This window comes from Myotis daubentonii, chromosome 12 (assembly GCF_963259705.1).
Source record: "Myotis daubentonii chromosome 12, mMyoDau2.1, whole genome shotgun sequence".
Taxonomy (NCBI): Eukaryota; Metazoa; Chordata; class Mammalia; order Chiroptera; family Vespertilionidae; genus Myotis; species Myotis daubentonii.
In genome coordinates this window covers 64,624,676-64,648,350 of record NC_081851.1, presented here as the reverse complement: position 1 = coordinate 64,648,350, position 23,675 = coordinate 64,624,676, and the positions used below count along the sequence as shown (strand labels likewise).

Sequence of the window (23,675 nt, the reverse complement as noted above, 5' to 3'; positions counted from 1 at the left end):
CAGTGTGGGGCGGTTCACACTGGGCCATCCGACGGGGTCACGTGAAAGGGGCTGATGCTGTCCTGGATACGCTGGTGTCTTGAGTACAATCCACCCCATTATCTGCAGCCTTCATTACCATCCGGGGTGGGCTGGGCCATGGTAATGTGGGTATCAATGCCAGCAGCAGACTGTTGTCCGGAGCCACACAGCCAAGACTCCTCTGCTCTCAACTCAGGTATTAATCACTCGGTCACACCTGTGAATCAGGAGTTAGGCAAAAAATTCCTGTTGGAGGATGTGCCATGTGACAGGAGCTATGCAATTAATTAATTGAGACATAAGATGATGGCAGGAGGGGAATAGGAAGTAGAGGGCCCTATTTTAGGATAAAACAACTAGTTTTTTTTTTATTTAAAAACAAATTTTTATTTATTTCAGAGAGGAAGGGAAAGGGAAAGAGAGCTAGAAACATCAATGATGAGAGAGAATCTTGATCAGCTGCCTCCTGCACCCACCACACTGGGGATAGAGCCTACAACCTGGGCACGTGCCCTGACCAGGAATCAAACCGTGACCTCCTGGTTCATAGGTCAACGCTCAACCACTGAGCCACGCCAGCTGGGCAAAGCATCAATCGTTTTTAAAGCTTTCGGAAAACAGCAGCCAGCATCCTTGAGGCCTGGCTGTTTGACGGGCGGGGTTTCCTGCAGTTAATACTCATGCTTAGCAGTGTTTTAGATGAATAGATTAATGATGCGTTTAGATTTGGAAATATTTCCCCTGTGCATCATTAAGTTAAGGATTAAGGTGAAGCATATTTGAGGCTCCTCTTGACAAGTCGCTTCTGTCTCGTGTTCATTGGAAACAGAGGAGTTTTACTTCCACTCAGAAAAAGTTAAGCATTCCTAGGTGTTCTCTACAGAGCGCTTGAGCCATAACTATGTGGACTGGAATCGTCCAAAATTTCAGCTGCTTATCAGTATTCAGCATAACAAGTCAGATTTAGCAGTTTGTCTTGTGTGTGGTTTGGATTTTAAAATACCGGTGGATGAAATTTTAAGCTTCCTACTACAGTCATCCTGGTGAACTTGTTTGTTGAAAAATGCCTTCAGTCCTTGAAAGTAAGGAGGACTTTGGCTTTAATTTTGTAAAAGGGAGTGTTCAGGTGGGTTAGGATTTGGCTGTGATCAAGGAGCAGTGGCAGGTGTGAACTCACTGAACTCAAACCACTAGATCAGAAATGCTCAGGGTTGTAAGCATTTGAGATTAAGTCATAGCTTGTCACTTCTTAGATTGCACCTAACAATAGTGCACCAGCATTTTCCTGAATTTACAGTTGCTCAGGTCAAATTACATACCCTTTACTACCTCCAGTAGCTCCTGCTCAAAACCTGATGTGACGTGGTTGCCTAAATGGAGACAACCCATCCGTGAGAGCACCATTGCGGTGGGATATGACTGTGTAAAGATGAAAAATGCAGAGCAGGGTTTTAGAGATGGGTGGGTGCCCCTCGCTGCCTGTCGGAGAGAATGCATCGAGACTTTGAGAAGTTTACTTGGCAAGTGTTGCAATTAAGTGCCCTCTCTGAAGAGAAGTAGTCCCCCATTCTCGGGTTATCGGAGGATTGGGGGACCCAAAGACATTTTAGAGGATCCAGAGATGCTCTAGAAGCAGAACCTCCAGCTCTTGAGGAATTGCCACATGGCTTTCTGCTTCTCCAGGTGAGAGGAAAGGGCATGTGTGTGCCTAGGCACAGCTGGGTGTGTCTCTGAGAAGCTAGGGTTTAACAGTTCCTGCAGGGTTCCGGAGGACGTCGCTCCATTAATGTAGTATCACAACACCCACAACAAATGCTTCTGGCTGTCGGCCCAAGTTGTCCTTCCAGATCCTGGAATGTAGCCCTCGGGTAGCGCTGGGATCTAAGCAGTGCAACATCCCTTTCCTTCGAAAGAGTATCCTTCCTGCCCAACCTGACAAATGAACTCAGGTCCAAATGCTAGAAACCTACCACAAGTCCTCTCAGCAATAATTGTTTTAAAAATGATCTTGGGGTAGGTCAGCGCTCAGTCCACAGTGATGTATCTACTTCAGCGGTTCTCAACCTGTGAGTCGCGACCCCTTTGGCGGTCAAACGACCCTTTCACAGGGGTCGACTAAGACCATCCTGCATATCAGATATTTACATTACGATTCATAACAGTAGCAACATTAGAGTTATGAAATAGCAACGAAAATAATTTTATGGTTGGGTCACAACATGAGGAACTGTATTTAAAGGGCCAGAAGGTTGAGAACCACTGGTTTAGAAGAAGACTGAGTTCAGAACCTCAAACCGTCACTAGCTGTGTGGCCATGGGGAACTCATTAGAGATCATTTGACCTCTCTAACCCAATTTCCCAGCCTGAAATGACTGCCACACACGTGCCGACCTTGTAGGATTATTGCAGGTATGAAGGTGAAAGGGGACGGATGTGAAGACCTTGATGAAACCAGAAAGATTCTCAGAGTTTATTATTGGATGAAGCCAAGGAAATCCGGTCTCGTGGATCTATGACTTGGTTCTCTTTCTTCTTTTCCTGTGTGTGTTTCCCCAGCATTCGTCCTTGTCATGGTTTTCTTTTTTTAAAAAAATATATTTCTTTATTGATTTCAGAGAGGAAGGGAGAAGGAGAGAGATAGAAACATCAGTGATGAGAGAGAATCATTGATCGGCTGCCTCCTGCACACCCCTTACTGGGGATTGAGCCCGCAACCCAGGCACGTGCCCTTGGCCAGAATTGAACCTGGGACCCTTCAGTCCGTAGGCTGACGCTCTATCCACTGAGCCAAGCCAGCTAGGGCTCTTTTTAAAGTAATTTAGGGTTGGGGGGTGGGGGGGCGGGAATGAGTAAATGGGGACGATGAGTAAGTTCTGGAGATCTAATGCCCAGCAGTGTGACAATAGTTAGCGATTCTGTGGAGTAGACCTGGAATTTGCTCAGAGGGTAGGTCTTAAAGAGTCCTCACCACAAAGAAGACGTGCTAAATATGTGAGGTGATGGGTATGTTAATTAGCTTAATTGTGGTGATGATGTCACAACATATCAAAACAATGGCAAACACCTTAAATATATACAATTTCTATTTGTCAATTATACCTCAATAAAGATGAAAAAAAAAAAAGAACAAAAGAAAAAGCCAGTCATTCCCGTGCTTTTCTGGCTTTGATTACCAAGAAAAAAGAAATACAGCACTTTGGGTTGTTCTGTGCCCCAGAATGCTTTATCTTAGAAGAACTCTGAAAGAGACTAACTATTAGATTATTGGTGTGTCTCTAGCTCTCCTGTGCACACGCTTGCTGAGGGGAAAATGCTCCCCTGAGGTATTCATAAATTGAATGGAAAAAACCCTGACACCAGTTTTTGAGACTATAACCACTTCAGTAAATACTAGTGGCACTGAGATTGCAAAAGAAATTGACGTGTGGTCTCCTCTCTCATTTATTATGCTGAGATTGAACAGTTACACTTGGGTATAATTTATTACACTTAAAAATACAAAAACAAAACAAAACACAAAAAACACACAAAAATCCCAGTGGCATGCCCACATGAAGTCCCTCGTTAATAAAGCAATCATAAAATGTGCATGCTCCTTCAGTTGAATCACCCAGGATGCCTCCTCATTGTCACTGTATTTTGAGGATAATTGAAAGGCTTCAGTTAAAGAATTTCAGGTCATATCCAATGGATGCAAAAAGTATTTTGCCTAAGACAGTGATCGGCAAACTGCGGCTCGCGAGCCACATGCGGCTCTTTGGCCCCTTGAGTGTGGCTCTTCCGCAAAATACCACGTGTGGGCGCGCATGTACAGTGCGATTGAAACTTCGTGGCCCATGCGCAGAAGTCGGTATTTTGTGGAAGAGCCACACTCAAGGAGCCAAAGAGCCGCATGTGGCTCGCGAGCCGCAGTTTGCCGACCACTGGCCTAAGAGATCGGGTGTGTTTATGTTGTTTCCTTTGCTTAATCCAGTGAAGAAAATGAGGTGCCCCTTCAAGGCAGCCTGGATTGTTGTCAGTTGATTGAAATTGAATTTAAATGGACCACAGGCAAATGCTTCTGAAGACTGAAGACTTAGGGACCCTTAAATCTCTGATCAGAGAGACGTGACACACCAGGCGCAGGGACAGAGAGTGGCTACGCGCACCCACAGAGGGGGTCCCGGGGTTATAGCTGCCCAGTCTCTCCGTGGGGACGCCCGATGGCATGCTAATGCTGGCGTTCCCAGACACCCTTTGTGTGTGCAGCTCCGGAAGTTGAAATCACAGCACCAGATATGGCGTTATAGTTATTAATAGGAAGTGACTGCTGATAATGGTATCAGTTTTAGGTAAAAGAGATAGTGCCACATTTTTCCTCTCTCCAGAGAGTTAACATTTCGAGGAGGGCTTTGTAGCGTAGAAACTCTGTCTTTTGAGTGGGGCATTGATGGTTTTGCCTCTCCCCATTTTTTTCATTTTTTCCCCTCTCTGTCCAAACTGAACCCACCGCCTATAAGGGTTTCTTTCAATTTGTTTGTCCCCCTTTCAGGGTAAATGTGGGCCAGAGAGAGACATTGCCAGTGGGCTTGGCTTTAAAGAGAAGACTGGATGTGGGGATGGACACCACGAAGAATAAAGGGGAGACGAGGGTGAGGCCGGGCTGGCAGGATGAGGGGGCGGAAGGGGGAAGGTGGCGGAGGGCCCGGCACATGGCGGGCCCTCGGCAAAGGCATGGATGGTTCTTTCATTTACTTAACAGAGATCTGTTTCGCTTTTACCATGTGCCACATTCTATGAATAGAGGAGAAACGCAGCCAGCTGTGGGGAGGACAGGGTCTGTTTTTACTCACTTAACTCATGCACAGCAAGTGACTTGTTCTCTCCTTAGCAAGAAATAGAAAAATCGATATTCCATTGCTTTTCCATTGGCATTCGGCCCACGCTGCTTTGGGAAAAGGAAACCCAAACCTAGACGGGTTCCTTCTTTGTATGCAGGGGGCCAGAGGTCTGTGTACCCTCGGTGCTCAGTGATGCTGCAGCTGATGGCATCGGCCGGGAGGGTGCGATGTGGCCGGGTTCCAGATGACCGAGGGGACGTCCAGGCTGTCGCCTGGCCCTTTTGGCTCAGGGTTGTGCTAGCTGAGCTCGGGAGCCAGGCCCAGAGCGATTACACATTTTTCATGTGCCTGCTATGGCCATCCACAGCCGCTGTGCCAGTAGATCTGCAGTGAGGTTTGCCATGGCAGCTGCTGGGAGGGCTGCCCCGGCCCCATTGCTGGGAGCCGGGGTGGGAGGCCCGGCTGGGAGAATCTGGTTCTGCTGCACAGACAGCCCGGTGCAGGGAGAGGGACCGAGGGGTCAAGTTCACACTGGGTCAAATATGTGTTCTCAACGCTAGTTAAAACAAACATTCAGGAGCCATAAATTCTGTGTTGTGATAGTACTTAAACCTTCGTAGGGAAGCCCTCCACCGGCCCAGGGGCCGCCTGGACACACCGCCCGCCCGCCCGCCCTGCTTGGCCTGCTAGTCCACGTTTCTCTACTCAGGAGCCCTGGGCCCTTAGGAAGCCTGACTTTGGCAACCACAGGAGTTTGCTGTTTTTGACCCTGTCCTTTGTTGTCTTGGATATTCCAAACATACTCAAACATGTCTGGGAGCTCGAATGGAATTTTCCTAAAAATGCAGATTTTGCTTCCAAGGCCTTCCTAGCAATGGACAGGGTGACACGGAGTGCTAGGGCTGTGTCTCCACTCTTTCAGCGCCCACCGGCCAGGGCGAGAGCATAGACAGGGTGCCCTGATGGGGTGAGGGTGGCTTGTGCCTTGCTTGCCCGAGCACTGAGAGCATTTTCTTCATCTTCACATGCCGTGGGGGTCGGGGAGGCAGGCATGACTTACCACCCCCTTTACAAAGAGGAGGCAGAGTTCACACCCCACCCCAGACCTTGTGGCTCTTGGTTCCTGGTTCTTTCCAGCGCCCTCGCCTGCCTGCACGTCTAGTGCTGCCATATTCTCTCTTGAGGTCTTGGTCTTCTTAGCTCTCCGTCCGGACAGCCCTGGCTTGGATTGGCTTTCACTGCCTCAGTTTCCTTTGTGATTTGCCAAGCTGTGTGAGTTTGCTAAGCCTGCCATAGCAAAGTGCCACGGCCTGGTGGCTTAGAACAGTAGACATTCACTGTCTCAGGGTTGTGGAGGCTCGAAGTCCAAAATCAAGGTGTCAGCAGGGTGGGTTCCTTCTGAGGCTGTGAGGGAGGGATCTGCTCCAGGCCTCTCTTCTTGTAGGAGACTGTCTTCTCCCTGTGTCTCTTTACATCATCTTCCCGCTCTGTGTGTCTATCTCTGTGTCCAAATTTTCCCTTTTATAAAGACACCAGTCATATTGAATTAGGGTTCCTTCTAATGACCTCATTTTAACTGGTCAATTTAACTGGTCATTTTAACTGGTCAATTTAAGTGGTCATTTTAACAATAGTGCACCAGCATTTTCCTGAGTTTACAGTTACTACCTCCTGTAACTCCTGCTCAAAACCTGATGTGACGCGGTTGCCTAAAGAACAGAGACAACCCATCCATGAGAGCACCATTGCGGTGGGATATGACTGTGTAAAGATGAAAAATGCAGAGCAGGGTTTCAGAGACGATGGGTGGGTGCCCCTCGCTGCCTGTCTACTGAATATGGCTCTCTACTCAGTGAGCCCTGAGTCCTGTGTCCAAATAATAAAGATCCTGTGTCCAAATAAGGTTCAACTAAGGCCACATACTAAGGTACCGGGGGTCAGGACTCCGACATATCTTTCTTTTTTGAGGGCAGGCTTCACCTCATAACACAAGCCCATAGATACTGTGCACATGGACTTGAGAGGTGGGCTTACTGGGAGGTGGGTCACCCTGGGGCACTGGGAATTCCCCAGCCGCAGCCCAGGGATGGTGGGCGCAGGCTCGCGAGGCCCTTCCCGCACAGGCTGTGACTGTGGGCTTGCTCGGCTTCTTCCCCCATGTAGAACCTCTGGCTGCTCTGGGGGGAACTGGCTACTTTGGTTTTGGTTATGACTCTGGCCATGTGACTTGGTCTGTTTTAAGAGGTTCTAGATGGGTGGTTCTTCACCGTGAATGTGCAGCTGGTCATTGCGGGAGTTTGTTTGGAATCACAGTCCCTGGGGCTTTCCACAAGCACCCAGGTGACGCTGATGAGGGTGGCCCCCGTTTTGAGAAGCTGATTCAGAAGGAACCCTCTGCTGGGCAATATTTAGGACCCTTGTTTGGGAATTTAAGGGCCAAGCCCAACACTTAACAACTCAGAAACGTCTCAAGGTGGGGGTCCTCTAAATATTAGTTCAGCTCACTTTTGAATATATGTACCAGTGGTTGGCAAACTGCGGCACACGAGCCACATGCGGCTCTTTGGCCCCTTGAGTGTGGCTCTTCCACAAAATACCACGGGCGGGCGTGCACGTACAGTGGGATTGAAACTTCGTGGCCCATGCGCAGAAGTCGGTGTTTTGTGGAAGAGCCACACTCAAGGGGCCAAAGAGCCGCATGTGGCTCACGAGCCGCAGTTTGCCGACCACTGGTATATACGAAGAGTGTAGCATATCAGGTTATTTCATCCAGTTTTTCTTTAGTTAGTGGAGTGTATGATAAATATGTTTTTACAAGAGTTGGAAAATTTCAAAATTGTTAGTGATATGTATGAGCTTAAATAAAATGGTTTTTAAAAAGGTTGAAATGCTTTTGGAACACACTGAGTGGTTTTTTCCACTAAATATTCTATTTTTAATTACGAGATATTTTAAGTCCACAAAAACAGAAAATAATAGATCCAACAGGGTCGTGTTTTTAAAAGCTCCCAGAAGTGGTAATTAAGCACAATGATTTATAGATAAGGGAGAGACTACGGTCTTATCTTGCTCTAAATGCGTGTTTTGCTAATGAAGCTTCCTGTCTTGTTAGTGGAGAGAAAATAGTACATAATTGGTTGGTGTGGCACAAATTGGTTGTTTTGGTACTTATGGAAAAATACACCACAGCTGTATTTATCTGTTTATGCCCATGTGCACCTATTCATTTGCCTTCCTTATTATGCAGGATTGAACATTTCTGGTAGGCACAGCCCATTGGGCTGTGAGACCTGGGGCAAGGCCAGGTGACCCCATCACAGCACGGGAATAACATGGTCTGTACTGTGATTCAGAGGCTTGTTGGGGTCCCGCATGAAGTAACATAGGAGAGGTGCCCAACAATATTTGAGCTCTCAGGGGCTCCCATTCTGCTTAGGCTTGCCTCCTCCTGGGTGCCCCAGTCTTCTACTGTACACACACACACACCTCTCTCTCTCTCTCCATATATATAAATTTTATTGATTTTTTTACAGAGAAGAAGGGAGAGGGATAGAGAGTTAGAAACATCTATGAGAGAGAAAACATTGATGAGCTGCCTCCTGCACGCCCCCTACTGGGGATGTGCCCGCAGCCAAGGTACATGCCCTTGACCGGAATGGAACCTGGGATCCTTCAGTCCGCAGGCTGACGCTCTCTCCACTGAGCCAAACTGATTAGGGCTCCACACCCCTCTTTGAGTTTCTCAGATCCCCTGGGGAAAATCATGGTGCTCTCTCCTTGTCCCCCCAGCACTGATTTCACTCTGACTTGGCTCTGCCTAGGGCTGGACCAGGTGGGAGAGGCACCTGCCTCCCCAGCAGGGTGGGTCTCCTGGGGAGCAGCGTTTTCTTTGTGTCTTTTAAGTATCCCGGCTCTGCTCCTTGCCATGGTCCAATGATAACTGAATTGACTAAAATCGAATTGAACTAGCACGTCTGATTCTCTTGTGTTGTAAACATCATTCTCTAAATCCTACATGAAGAATTCTCCTTCCCCCGTTGACCTCACCTTTTGGCAATCAGCTCCACGTGGTTTTCTTTCCCCTCTTTTCTCTGGGGGGTTATCCCTGCCCAGCAGACACTGCGATTCTGACGGCTTTTCAAGGGCACAGCACCTTATTCTCTTTCCTCCTGCTCTCTTTCTCTGAAGGCTGCCCTGGCATGGCCCGCACTTTAAGACAACTTTTCCTTTCTTCCTGCCAATTTTAGAATCTCTCTGCTCAACGTCAGCTGATAGAGATTTGGGACTAAGTAAAATGAATGTGGTATGATTTTCCCCCCTGTAATTTTAGATCCCCAAATACTGCTCTTGGCCAACTACACCATTCCCTGTGGCTTTTCCACTCCACCACATTTGAGTAATATTGTTGGCAGGGATGTAAGTAAACAGTTTGGGAAATGTTGTGTTTTGTAAATTAGGAGATGGATGGGCTGGTTTTTGAATACGTGCCTTCGGTTCTGCTGGGCCTGAGGAAAGATGAATTTGGTTGATGGATGGGAAGACCGGTTGAAGGGAGGTGTTGCTATCCGAAGTTGATGTGGTCACCTTTTCTGAACCGGTGAAATCAGTTATTCAGAGTGAGGACACAGTGGCTGGAGGGGAACCTTCAGAGGTGTTTTGGGAATAAATGAAGGGAGGGAGGAGAGAGGCAGTTACTAGTAAAAAGCCACTGGAGGAAGACAGGGCAATAAAATAAGGAAAATACAATAATAACTCTCTTTTGTCTTTATACACTTAAAAATGTCTGTATTTCTTGTAGGGTTACCAAACAATTCCAATCTCACTTGCAATCTTGCAAGAACTTAATTTTACCATCGTTACTAAAGTAGAGTCTCCAGCCTTTCACCCATATGTATTTTATTTTAACACCACATCAAGTGGATAGTTAATAATGAAAATCTTCAAAGTAAGTTTCATGGTGAAAGCTGTTTAAACCAGCTAAGGCAGACCACCTCACCTTGATGAATTATTGGCTACATTGACTCAAGAGTGGGGCACTTTTCTGCCTTTGCCATTAACTGGGAATCTTCAAGCAGCTCAACGAATGAATTCTTCCTGAGACATTTCAAAACCTAAATAAAATGGATGGGAGAGCAAAATTCATTACTCAGCCTCATTCAAGTAATTCTTGTGGTTATCGGGCATACACATCCTCTTCCCTCCTAACACTGTTCATATCGTGTCACAGTCGTGTGTGTGTGTGTGTGTGTGTGTGTGTGTGTGTGTGTGTTTGGCGTCCCAGCTTGCATGTGAGCTCTGTGCGAGGGGGGCGTACACTCAGCCATCTTTATCCTCAGTATCTGGCAAGTGCACATAGACTTTATGGAATGAATGGATGGATGGATGGGTTTATTTGTTGCACTTTCACTGAGCCCCTGTGTACCAGGTATAGGCACACAGAGGTGTTAAGCACAGAGGAAAATAAAGCAGGTGATAGGCTAGACTGGCCACTTAGACTGTACTTGAATCCTTGTGGTCATATCAGCACCACACACACTTACAAACACTTACGGCGCGTGGGGCTGGAGGAGGGGAGCGTGGTCAGGGACGGTCTCTGTCAGGAAGGGAGACTCTGGAGGAAGAGTCTTTTAGGCCAGGAGAAAAGCTAGCACAAAGGCCCGGGGTGGGAATGGGCCCAGTGCAGGGGCCAGGAGTGGGTATTACTGTTTGCAGGTAGGACTGGAGTATTAGTGAGAAGGGAGACAGGGCAAGGCCCCTAGTCAGTCTGGTAGGTGATAATAAGGCCATAAATAAGACAATAAAGGGGACTTGGAAATGCATTTATGATGAAGGAATTGGTATTTTCAGCACTTCTTTGGAGGCCTGGAAAAAAAATGTTTTAAATAGAGAATTTATTCAATCACTTTTATTGCTATTTTTTATGGATGAGAAAAACTCCGTATAGAACAGTAAAGTGCTCAGGACCACAACAAATTATTGTCATAATCTGACCACCTGGGTTGTGCCTGACCACCAGCCCAGCTCCATGCTGATTGGACCCTCCTCCCACACCCCCCCAAACCCCCAAGCTTCTGTGGAGCTCTGGCAGAGAGGGGACACTCTCACCAGGGTCACAGACCAGACTCAGGGCGAAAGCTTGAGGGTTAAGAAAAGAAAAGTCTCTGGTCACAGCTGTGTTAAAAGGCAAATTGTTGGGGATCCTCACATGGCACTAAATGCACAATGCAGTATTTAACCCTTTAAGAACCGAAGAGGACAGTCCCACTCTGGTCTCCATAGAAAATTCCCAGAGAGCCATTAGCATGTGTTAAAGTGAGAGTGCAGAAGTTGTGGAATACATTTGAATGCTGTAACACCCCGCACCCCCCCCTGCCCCCCCTCCCCCAACCCTGCAGTCTAATTTATAGATTGTGGGTGAGCCTGAGGGAAGAGGTAGATGCAAGGCAGCCACTGCTGGGCGCCTTGGTAGTCACTCACCATCTCCGGGCGATTCTGTTCCTGTTTGTGTAACGGGGTACCTGTTGGCTACGCCTCCCATTTTGTAGTAAATATTAAATAGAATGTGGTTCATGAGAAAGCTTCCTCCAAAGTGCCATATAGGCATAGGGTGATGTTACTGGTAAAGTTTTTCTGGCCGTTTCGTGAACGTTTTTCAGTTTGTGACAGTTTTCTCTGTAACATGTTGGCTATGTCTCTGGTCTTGAACCGTAGACCCCTTCGCATGTTTCGTGGGATTGTGAGGATTACAGATCTTGTGTCTCAGGGCTTTATTGATTTTCCTGTTCACCGATGGGTTCTGGTTTCTTGGGCACCTTCTGGAAGTGGGTTTGAAAGTAAACAAAAGTACCTAAATCCCCCTTTGGCCCCCCCATGCCTCCACTGCGATTTGTATTTTTCTCCTAAGAGTAGAGTGCAGGCAAAGACGAGAAACCTTTGTTTTCTAGAGAGATCTGTTTCTTTCTTATGGTGATAGTGAAACGGTTAAGTTAGACCAGAATATCTTAGTAATCGGAGGTGAAATGATACAGATTGTTAGTAAATTAAAGGCAGGGACCCTGCTTTTGTTTTCCGTTTTATCCACCAGAAAGTTGGCCTACACAGCAGTTCTGTGCATACAATAGACCCTCAGTAGGTTTTCTTGATTCATAAGCATTACAAGTCACTGTTGTTTCTGAGGGAGAGACCAGCTGAAATTCATTTGAATCAGTGGACCGAGAGTATGTCGTTAACCAGTTCCTTTTGTTAAGAGAGAATGAATATTAGCAAACCTTCCCATGGAACAGCTTTTAATGCTCAGTTTTGACTGTTAAAATTGCCCCGTTTTGTCCTATAATGCAGACTGCTTTAATGGCATTTCACAAACCTCGTGGTTCTCCAGGTGTGGTCCTTGGGCCAGGGGCTTGTTAGAAATGTAAATTCCTGGGCCCTGCCTTAGACCTCCCGAGTCAGAAACTGGCCTGGGCCCAGCACTCTGTGTTGTTACAAGCCCTCGGGCAGCTAGAGTTTGAGAAGTGCTGCCCTGGCCCAATCCATCTCCTCTTTTCACACCCCGCCATTCATGTGTAGAGGGAGGCAAGGTGCAGGGAAATGGGCTCCTCTGGGCTCCAAGCCTTGGGCACTATCAGCTAGGCTTCCTCCCCCTTCCTGGTGGAAGGGGCCGGATCTGCAGTCTCCGAGGGAACCTGGTATTCTGAGCAGGTGCAGCGTGCCTGTTACCGCACGTCTCATTTGGCACTCTCACCGAGGGGACCAGAGAGGCCACTCTGCCACCCGGTGAACGTGAGTCTTATATCTTTGGGCCTTCCTAGCCCTCTTCTGTTCTTTAACATGGAAGATGCTCAGATCACACTTCTTCAGACTCATTAAAGCTTCAGGTATCAGTGTGTGGTGCTCGGACGTCCTGTGCATCACAACCCCCCCTCCCTCACCCCCCTGTGGGATGTATAACAAATGCAGGCTGTGGGGCCCCACCCCAGACCTACCGGATTGGAACCCCGGCGGTGCCTCACCACCCTCGTTTTCCCAAGCAGCCAGCTGACCCATCCACCTTGAAGCCCAAGGCCCCGGGGTTAAATTGGGTTACCAGAATAAAAGATGCCGAAGGCAAGGAAGGATGAGAAAGGCTATACATTTCCCCCATCTTTCAGGTAATTTGTGGATACTGTCCCAATAGAACTTTTCTTGTTTTGAGGCAAACCATCCAGAGACCCAATTTTCCACTTCTTCATATGTTTTGAGGTGCTGCTCAGAAAGTGCGTGTGCCATCGATCGGGACGTGATCTGAAGGAGCAAGGTCTGGTGAATACGGCGGGTTAATACTTCCCAGGCTAGATCTTTTAATGTGTCTTTAACTGGTTTTGAAGTGTGTGATGGTGCGTCATCATGAAGCAAAATTACTTTGCCATGTCTTCTGGCATATTCTGGTCGTTTCACGATCAAAGCGTGGTTCAAATTGATTATTTGTTGTCAGTAGCGATCAGTATTAATGGTTTCACCTGGTTTTAGAAGCTCATAATACACCACATCTTCCTGATCCCACCAAACGCAGAGCATTGTCTTCTTTCCAAAGCGATTTGGCCTTGCAGTCGATGTTGATGGTTGACCTGGATCAACCCATGATTTTGTGCTTTTGGGATTCTCAAAATAAGTCCACTTTTCATCACCAGTCGCAATTGGATGCAAAAAAGACTTTCTTTCGTGCTGTTGAAGCAACATTTTACTGATGACTTTTCGGTTTTTCATTTGTCTTTCGTTCAGTTGATGTGGCACCCATATTCCTTCCTTTAAAATCTTTCCCATTGCTTGTAAATGATCGGCAATTGTTTGCTGAGCAATGTTTAATCTTTCTGCAAGTTTTTTTTGAGTTTGACACGCATCTTCATCCAATAATTGTTGGTCTTCAAACTTTCTCGGTTGACCTGGTTGTTCTTTGTCTTTCACATCGAAATCATCACTTTTAAAGCGTTTGAACCAGCGTTCACAAGTATCTTGAGATGGAGCATGCTCACCATAAGCTTCCCGAAGTATTCAGCAGCACTTTTCTTCAAAATAGAGTAATGAAAACTTCCCACAAATGCTCTTTTTTTTTGGCACAAAATTTAACATTTTAAGTGTAAAAATATGTATGATGGTAACACCTTCAGCAAATTTGACATATGAAGTTTTGAAGCTTGTTGTCAATACAACAAAATAGCATACATATCAAATCACATATATATCAACATATGTGTAACTCCATAGATTGATAAAAAAAATCCGCATTATTAACCGGGACATCTAGTATACTCCCCAACTGAGAATTGAACCCACAATCTTTTGGTGCATGAGACGACACTTTAACAAACTGAGCCACCCGGCCAGGGCTGCATTTTACTAGTACTTTGAGGAAGCCTCCAAATGTTTACCACGTAGACAAGGCTACAGTCTTAGACAGTGGTGCTCAAATTTGAGGAAATGCTTTAAAAAACCTGGTTCTCAGTCAGTCAGTGTGGGCAAACACTTACAAAAATGCCACCGTTTTTATAGCTGAGTTATCTATGTGACTGTCATTTCAATTCCTTGACTTTTGATGAGGTGCTGGCTGTAAGGAAGGCGCTGTGCTGTGGGCCAAGGAGACGATTAAGATGCTGCTCTGTGGAGCCCCCCTGTTTCTGAAGGAAGGGCATAGCTAATCTGAGGCTTTCTGAGGTGGTTTCTGCTATCAGTTGCAAGTGCAAAAGGTTCATTTTTTCAGAGAGAAAGGGAGAGAGAGAGACAGAAACATCAATGATGAGAGAGAATCATTGATCCTCTGCCTCCTGCACACCCCACACTGCGTATCAAGCTCTTAACCCTGGTATGTGACCTGACTGGGAATCGAACTGTGACCTCCTGGTTCATAGGTCAACGCTCAACCACTGAGCCACGGCGGCCAAGTGCAAAAAGGTTCCTTTTATTTCTCCTGTGCCTAATACATGGTACATACTCAATAGTGTTTTTTGAATCAATGAATCTTTGTTGTCTTTCTGACCTTGTTGGGTCAATTAGTTGGGTCAATTAATTGAGTCTTGGAAACATAGAAGATTGACGTTGAATCGTCTATATTTATGAGGGAAATTCAGACTCAGCAGCCGGCAGAGGATCAGCTATGGCTCTTAAGATGATGTTGGAGAGGAGATGGATTGACTGAGGATAACGCAGAGGCAGCCAGGGCCGGGTGGAGCGGGTGTCTGTATGGTGTGGTGGGAGAGGGGTGGACCCCGAGGCTGTGTTAGGCAGAATCCCTTGGTTGAAAGTCAGAGACACAGACTGGCTGAAGAAAAAGAGGCTGTTTATTGCCAGATATCTGGGAGGCCTCAAGTTTATGCTGGCTTCAGGCCTCGCTGGACCTAGGGGTTCGAATGGTCATATCAGCACCACAGTGGCTGCATAATTGGCAAGGCTCAGTGCAAAATGAAACTGTGGGAGCCTTTGTTAAGAAACATGAATCTAGCAGTAGGTTACGTGTGAGCTACTGTGAATTTCCAAGGATGAATCAGGGCCACCAAGTGTAAGTCCTGCGTCTTACCATTTGGGAGCTGCTTTATTGACCAGATGCTCATTGCGCCCACCCTAGCCTGTGCACGTGCAGTTGGCAGATAGTCCAGCCAATTGGCTCACGGTCTCTCGGGCCTGCTGTGTACTATCCTGAGTGCTGGGCATTCTTCGGGACGGGAGGTCTTCTAGAACTCACATTTCACTCTCAGGTTTCAACCCAATGATGACTATTTATATGGAGACCAAGTATAGGGTCACTTTTTAGTGTGATTTCGGTTTCAGTAACTTTTCTATAAAGTTCTCATGGAGTCCCAGTTAAAAAATTTCACTTAGAAACACACGGAGTGAGTTTCCCAAAGCTTAACCCTGTTTGTTGGGTTGGAGCCCTGTTATTCTTTACTGTTTGCTTATATTGTTCACATGAAGACCGATTTTCATGAATTGGGGTTCTTTCCATACAGGCTTCAGTTCCCTTTTGGATGGGTGTTCTACAGACTGTTAAAGGAGTCCGTGTCGGGGAGTGAGCCGAAGGTTACCTTGACTGATTCATAGCACCGCCAGGCAGAGCTGCTTGTGGAGAAAGTTCTAGGTTTCATTAGTAATTTTTATGACTCAGTGTGGTCTTATGATTCTACCTGTCTGTGCAGCCTTTTCCTCTGGGTGGGAGACAGACTGATAAGCTTTTGGGTGACACATACAAAAAGGTGCACCTAAGAGTTTTCCATGGGGAATGTGTCACCACGTGCACTGCATCGAGGCTGTGGAATGCCACCCTCCCTCTCGGAGAGCGCTGCATTTGCTCACCTCTCACAGACACACGGTGTACTTTCTCAGATTCTCATAGCGGCCACCTCTGTCTCAGAGGAGGAGCTGGTGTTTGAAAGTGTGATGACAAAATCGTGATTTGAAAAGAAGACATTGCTGATTTTCTTTTGCCTGAATGTTACTCATTTTGCTTTTTATCTCATATCATAGAACTTCTTGCTAAAAGTTACCAAACAAAATATGATCTCAGCGTAGCTTAGCTTTTCTTTTTTAGTATTTGCCCACATAAGTACCTGCAACTACAGAGTATTTAAGCCAACATACTTTAAAAAAATACATTTTTATTGATTTCAGAAAGAGGAAGGGAGAGGGAGAGAGAGAGATGAGAGGGCATCATTGATCGGCTGCCTCCTGCACGCCCCCTACTGGGGATCATGTGCCCTAACCGGGAATGGAACCCTGACCTCCTGGTTCATAGGTCAGTGCTCAACCAGGCAGCTTCTTTGACGTTTTATTGTTGCCCAAGTTCACGGTTACATGATACATTAATGCCTGTCTGAGTGACATGGGGTAAGGTTTCAGGGAACTGGTTGTAGGCATTGTAACATGACAGAACATGCCTGTCATCCTCAGTGGGTGTCCTGACAACGGGAAGCTGATGGCTTAGAACCCTATTTGCAAAGGATCCGGGAAGTCAGTCATTTAATCTAGCCACCCCATCCTCATTCCAGCCCAGGAATCCTCCAGGCACTTCTGCTACTGGCCACTTAGACTGTACTTGAATCCTTGTAGAGATAGGAAGCTCATTCCTTCATGACCAACCCTGTTCTTCTATGAACAACTGTAATTGTGAAAAATAAAATCATTGTTGTTGAGTGTAAACATGCTCCCTTCTAATGCCCATTCATTCGCTAGTGTTGTTAGTTTCTACTTGAAGATGATGAAGAGTCCTTGTGCACATAGGCATTCCTTAAAGTATTGGTAGAGGTGGGATATTACGTATAATTTCTGATTCTTGTATTTTCTCGGCGAGCTCCTTCTTGATAGCCTCTTACAACATTCGCCCAGTTCAGGAAGTATTTGTTGAATCTCAGTCCTGTGCAAGGCACTCTCCTCAGTGCTGGGTGGAAGGCGTAGGGACACAAAGATCTGTTGGTTCCTGCCACGCAAGAATGTGCTGCGGTGGGAAATGGATCGGAAAAGCGCACAGATTGATACAGGAGGGAAGCCGCGTGCTGCCGGGGCTCCAAAGAGAGAGACTGATACCAAACTCAGCTGCATTAGGCAACTGAGTTCAGGACCCGAGGGAGTTGAGGCAGGTGGAATGTTTTGCAGGGTGAGTCTGGGACAGTGGTCAGCAAACTGTGGCTCACGAGCCACATGCAGCTCTTTGGTCCCTTGAGTGTGGCTCTTCCACAAAGTACCGGCTCTTCCACAAAATACCGACTTCCTGTGCATGGGCCACGAAGTTTCAATCTCACTGTACGTGTGTGCCCGCACGTGGTATTTTGTGGAAGAGCCACACTCAAGGGGCCAAAGAGCCGCATGTGGTTCTCAAGCTGCGGTTTGCTGACCACAGGGCTGGAGAAGGGCATTTGGGGCAGACAGATGTATGGACCAAAGCCTCAGGGTAGGAAGCATGAGTTGTATCCACAAGGCTGGGGTCTGACTTGCTCAGCCTCTAGAATGCTTGTAGAGGAGGGGACGGAGGCAGGCGGAGCCAAGAGCTGGGAGAGGCTTGGTTCCCTGCCTCAGTTACTTGTCCAGCATCATCACCATGCCACTGCAAGAGCTGAGACCTGGATTGGAATCCAGGTGTTGTCACAGAGCCTCCGCATCTCAGTCTAGAAATGATCTGTGCGCATTGTAAGGATTGCAGGACTGTGTGTGAGCCCAGCGGAGGCGTGGGAAGTGGCAGGATTCCTGTGTTGGCTAGGCTTAGGGGGGCGGGGAGCGCACGAGCAGACCCTGCAGGGCTACAGGGCACTTTGCAGAGGAAGACCTGCTCAGGGCAGACAGAAGGTGAAATGCCAGGGGTGGCAGTGGGGATGGGGAAGGGGACAGGGACATCGGTTGAGAAGGTAGGATCAGATCTGACGTTTTGAGTGGGAGGAAGAGAGATGGCCCTCAGGCTTCTGTGGAGGAAGGAAGGTAGGCAGGAGGGGTGAGTTTGGTGAGGGGCACCTTGAGGTGGAGGTCCTCCAGGTAGAGAGAGAGGCTGGGCTTGGGGACTGGCCGGGTGGTGGGAACTCAGCCAGGGGAAGGTCTGTGCTCCAAAGGAGTGCGCTGGGGATGCAGGTGGGAGCAGGTGCGTGAGGCCCCATAGCAGAGAGCCTGCAGTCCAACCTTGGAGATGGGCAAGAGGAGCCAGAACCCAAAGGGGGGGGCGGTCATTTAAAAGCAAAGAAAGGAATGAATTCAAGAGTCAGTGAAAGGAAAATTGGCGGAGACAGCCTGACAAATGATGCCCAGTGTCTTAGCGTTTTCAGGGAGGAAAACCAACACAATCATTACATTGTTTGTACACACACACACACACACACACAACTGGCATTCACATATACAAGTTCATCTATTATTTAGGCCTGTTAGTTTCTTCAGAAAAACCCTCAGGAAATCCTCTGGCTCCCAGAGAATGTCTATATTTAGAAGACTTTTGGAGAAAGCCTATTGTTAAGGCTTAGTTTACTGGCTAGTCACCGAGAGACCATGGAAATGTAAATCGCACATCCCCCGAGTGGGCAGTGGGGAGAATGGAGCCTGCTTTGTTCTATTGAAGACCGTGAGGTGTAAACATGACTCAGTCCTTTGTGACCCCAGAGGACCCAGGAGGGCGGAGCTGGAAGGGACCACCAGCCCTGTGTGATGGATGAGGAAATTGAGGCCCAGAGCACTGTGACTGGTCCAGGGCCACCCAGCTCACTGGAGGCGGAGCCTGCTAGCTTGATGTCAGGTGTTTCTGCTGCTTGAAGTAACCTGTTCATCCCAGGCCAGGACCTCTGGTCTATATTCCTCAGTGGATGGCCCAGACGAAAGGGGTGATCAGCTAAGAGTGTGTGTGTCTAAGGGGTTATTCAGGGGCCATCCAACTACAGTGTTTGAGGGCTGGAATGTGGGAAAGAGCTGTGGACCAACCCTACTGATTATTATATATAATTGATTTCAGAGAGAAAGGGAGAGGGAGAGAGAGATAGAAACATCAGTAATGAGAGAGAATCATCACTTGGCTGCCTCCTGCACGCCCTGCACTGGAGATTGAGCCTGCAACCCGGGCATATGCCCTGACTGGGAATTGAACCGTGACCTCCTGGTTCATAGTCGATGCTCAACCACTGAGCCACGCTGGCCAGGCAACCCTACTGCTTATTGCTAGTGCCCTCATAATTGTTAGAACTTTCTACCAAGTGTCCCCCAGAGGAGAGTGCTGGAACAGGAGGCGCGAGCTTGTCCCTGAAGTCTAAGTAGATGTTAAGTGTCCACCTGCTCAGTTTTGTGCGTTTCACATTGTGCTCTCAGAAACCCTCAGGACTCCACCCACATACATCTGGGGCTTTCAAGGGAGAGAGGTAAGGGAAGAAGCAAGGTATGTGTGGGGCGGTCGGGGGTCAGACACACCCTGCTCTACCTGTTTCATGTAGTAAGTACGCTTCACTGTAAAACTGCTTTTGAGGAGAGGATCTCACTGTAACATTTTGAACATGAGTCACGGCTGTCCATTGATGCACAACCTCTTTGAAGGTGGCACTGTTCCCACCTCCCGAGCCACAGTTCAGGTCAGCTTCTCTGTCTTAGGACCACCCATCCTTCCTGTCACTTTGACCTTCAATCCCCGAGCTGCCTCACGTACCTGGCCCGCGATGCTTACACCATCCTGAGTGACCCTGACGACGGTATATTATGGGATTGCCTGGCTCTGCCTTTCCCCCCAGGTGCCAAACTACTTTGCAGCGAATGGAAAGCCTGTCACCCCAGAAATGCCCTTGGCATAGACCCTAGTGACTCTAGAATATGACCGTGGCTCCCACAATTTTCCGTGCTTGTTAAGGCACAGGCTGCTGGGCTCTGCGTGTCTGAACTGGGGCACGAGAACTTGCGTTTCTAGGGAGACCCCAGCTGCTGCTGCTGCTGTTGTCCAGGGACCACGCTGTCTTATGATTCACGAACGTGGATACACCTGGGGCCCAGGTCTCCTGCCGGATGAGTTTTCTCATTGGCTAGCTTTTCCTTGGTTGTTAAAGGCATACGAGGAGAGGAAATGTCCTGCTTAAAGAGTAAACAGTAAGTGGCATGAAGAACTCAGCGTAAATGTGTGTTACGGCCCAGTTCCATTTACACTCATTAGGTTTTGCTCGACTCCCCCACCAAGCTGACGACCATTTACAGCAACAAGGTTTCTGCAGGAAAGTGGCTGCACAGTGTTCCCCTTGCTACTGGTCATAGAGACCCTGCCCAAAAGGGTGTGGCAGTGACAAGGATTGGCAAGAGCTTCTCATTGCCCAGGGCTTGGCCAAGTGCGGGTATGGCCAACCGTCGAGAAGCACGGGTTATCAGAAAGGTAAATATTTTCTCTTCCCTGCAACAAGTAATAAAGAATGGAAGTGCTCTGTATTAAACAGTCTTTTGAAGGACCGCCCTCCTTAGAGTCCCACGGTCTTGCCCAGAGCTGGGTGTGAGCCGTGTCCTCCCAGTGGCCAAGCGGACCAGACAGGCTTGTGGTCCCTGCCGTCTGGGTTGGAGGTTATCACCAGTCACGGGTGGGAAACCCCCCTTAGGTGTTGAGCGGTTGGACCAGGCAAATGACTATAACGATTGTTCCATTAACACAAACATTGCCCTTGAGCTTCTTCTGCAGTGGCTCATCTGCGGTGGAAAATATTTAATGTCAGTTTTGGACAGTGCACCTGGGTGACACCTCTAACTACTCTTGAACAAATGCAGACGCTTAGCTAATACCGTGATTACATTGCACAGGTGGTGGGGCCGGTGTCTGTGGGCTGCTGAAAAGAAAATGGGTGTGTTTAATGTTCAGTGGGGTGGGCTCAGGCAAAACCACTTCCCCTTTCCTGCGGGTGAGGATGGGCCTGGAGTCTCCTGAGAGCGAGCGAGGGTGAGTGTTTCCAGGTGAGTTGAATACAGCGCTGACAGGCAGGGTTTGGGAGTGAGTGCCCTGGAGGGGTGGGAGGGTGGGGCCAGGGTCTCTGCTCCTCGGTGCTCAAGGGTGGATTTCCCAGCCTCTTTTTCCTGCCCTGAAGGAAGGAGAAGACAACAGGGAATAAAAGACCATCCCACTCGGAGGTCTGTCCCACTCTGAGGTCCGCTCCATTCCACACAGGGCTGACACCTTTGAAACGTCAGCTTGGATCTTGTGCTTCTCTCCTAGAATTGCGATAGGTAGAATAATAAAAGTGAATGATGTGGGTGGGTTTCCTGTCCTCCAAGCCCTGTGCTAGTTGCTTACCCTCGAGGTGGGGTGTGTTGGAGTGGAATGGTGTCCTTCATGCACGTAATGAGTTAGGACTCCATGTGCTTGGTCAAGGGAGAGAGATGGTGTTTAAACTAAGAAATGGTGGCCTGTGCAGATGCAGAAAGACATTTTAAGAGACAGTATGTTGGCCACCCTAGGTAGGTTTTGTCAGAGTAATTTTGACTGTAGGTGACTTTCATCTTAGGTACTAACTTAACTCCCTTCCTCCCCAAAAGATGAGATGACTTTCTACCATCCCCATTGTCCAGATGTTACAGTGACGCTTACAAAAGGGCTAAATAACTAGGCAAAGCTCATGTGGCAGGTAAGTGATGGAACTCGGATTTAATCCTAGGCATTCTCACTCCCACGCTCAAACTGGGACAAACTGTAATATACTCAGGGCCGGGCAAGCTGGTGATGAGGAACTAGAAACAGTGCCCACACCAGGAGGAGCTGCAGGGATGGGTAAGTTGAATCAGGGGAAAAGAAGTCACAGGCAGGATGGTAGCACTTTGTCACAGGCAGGATGGTAGCACTTTCCTCCAAAACTGTGGAAGGGGGAGTCAGTGAATGGAAGCTAAGGCAGATGTTCACTCACAATAAGGAAAAGCCCTTTTAAGCCAGAGCTGTTCAGAGGTGGCCTGGGCTGTTTGCGGGTGGAGATCTTTATTGAAGGTGCTGGACTTGGGCAGAGAGATTGTGGGGAATTTTAATCCTTGGAAGAGGTCCTGCTTTTTCTGAGAGTCTGTGACTTCAGCTTTGGCCACAGCTGGGCCACCTTATGTGCATCTGTTGTCATGGATTTTCTTGAGCTTTATGATAAGCTGTCTGATGGAATTGCCTCACATGTGCACAGTGATTTTGTTTTAAACTGCTTTATTGACATACTAGAAGCCCAATGCACGGAATTCATGCAAGGGGGCTCGACCCTTGCAGCCAAGGTGGCTGGTCTCGGCCCTCACAGCCATGGCAGCTTTGTCTGGAAGGTCGTCCGGAAGGTCGTTTGGCTGTCTGGTCTAATTAGCATATTATGCTTTTATTATTATAGATAAGTAATATACTGTATCTGTCACCCATTTAAAGTGTGCAATTCATTGTTTTCCTTGGTGTATTGCATTACTTAAAAAAATTGTGGTAAAAAAATATATATATATAACATAAAATTTGTAAAATAATCACTTGTGGCTAGTATTCTCAGAGGTGAGCATTTTTCTGTGCTTCGTGACTTGGCCAGGAAATCTTTGGAAAGCTAGTCTTGTCTTTGATCCCATTCAGTGCTAGAAAATGCATGGATATGGAGGCCTGTGCTGGGTGTGCCCCCTGCTTCGAGGATCTATGGGATTGTGAATCACGTCTGCGCGAATTTTTATTTTGAAGACTTGCTCACCCAAGCACGGGTTTAAGTATCTGTGCGAGGTGATTAAGCATGGTAGAATCAGCAGGAGCATGGGAGGAGATAGGGTGACTCCTCTTCTGGAAGACGGTCTCAGCTATCTCTTCCTGCAAGACTAATGACCCCAGTGTTCAGCAGCTTAAAACAAACACTATCATTTATTTTGCAGTTTGGCGGGGCTCAGCAGGGATGGCTTGCCTCTCTGCCATGTGGCATCAGCTTGGGCGGCTTTATACTCACATGCCTGGCAAGACAATGTTGGTTTTTGCAGGTTGGGAGCTCAGTGAGGGCTGTTGGAGGGGGGCTTCTGCTGTCTCCCACGTGGGCCTCTTCCCCATAACTTGGTGGCTGCTTGGGGTTCCCCAAAACTTGGTGGCTGGGTTCCAAGAGGGAAGAATTGTTGCTCCTGGTCTTTTCGATGCCTGGGCTCAGTGGTCTCAGAATGGTCCGTCTGATATTTCCGTGGCTTAGCCACAGACCCAGCTTAGATTCAGGGTGGAGGGAGCAGAACATAGAACATAGCTCCACCTTCTGATGGCAGGAGAGCATGTACCGATAGGGAGGGAGGGGTTATTTGAGGACACCTTTAGAGATAACAAGAACCACAATCCCCCCCCCCCTTTTTTGTTGTTGTTGTTCCTCATTCGCAATCCACAGAAGCCTGCCCCGAATCATGGTTTGGGCTGATGATGA

At 47.8% G+C, this 23,675-nt stretch overlaps 1 protein-coding gene across 7 annotated transcripts in view; it reads left to right on the top strand.

The window, feature by feature from the left end:
- The window catches only part of LTBP1 (latent transforming growth factor beta binding protein 1), a 342,667-nt gene that overhangs the window by 1,913 nt on the left and 317,079 nt on the right, over window positions 1-23,675 (top strand). The gene's annotated exons all lie outside the window — the stretch shown is intronic.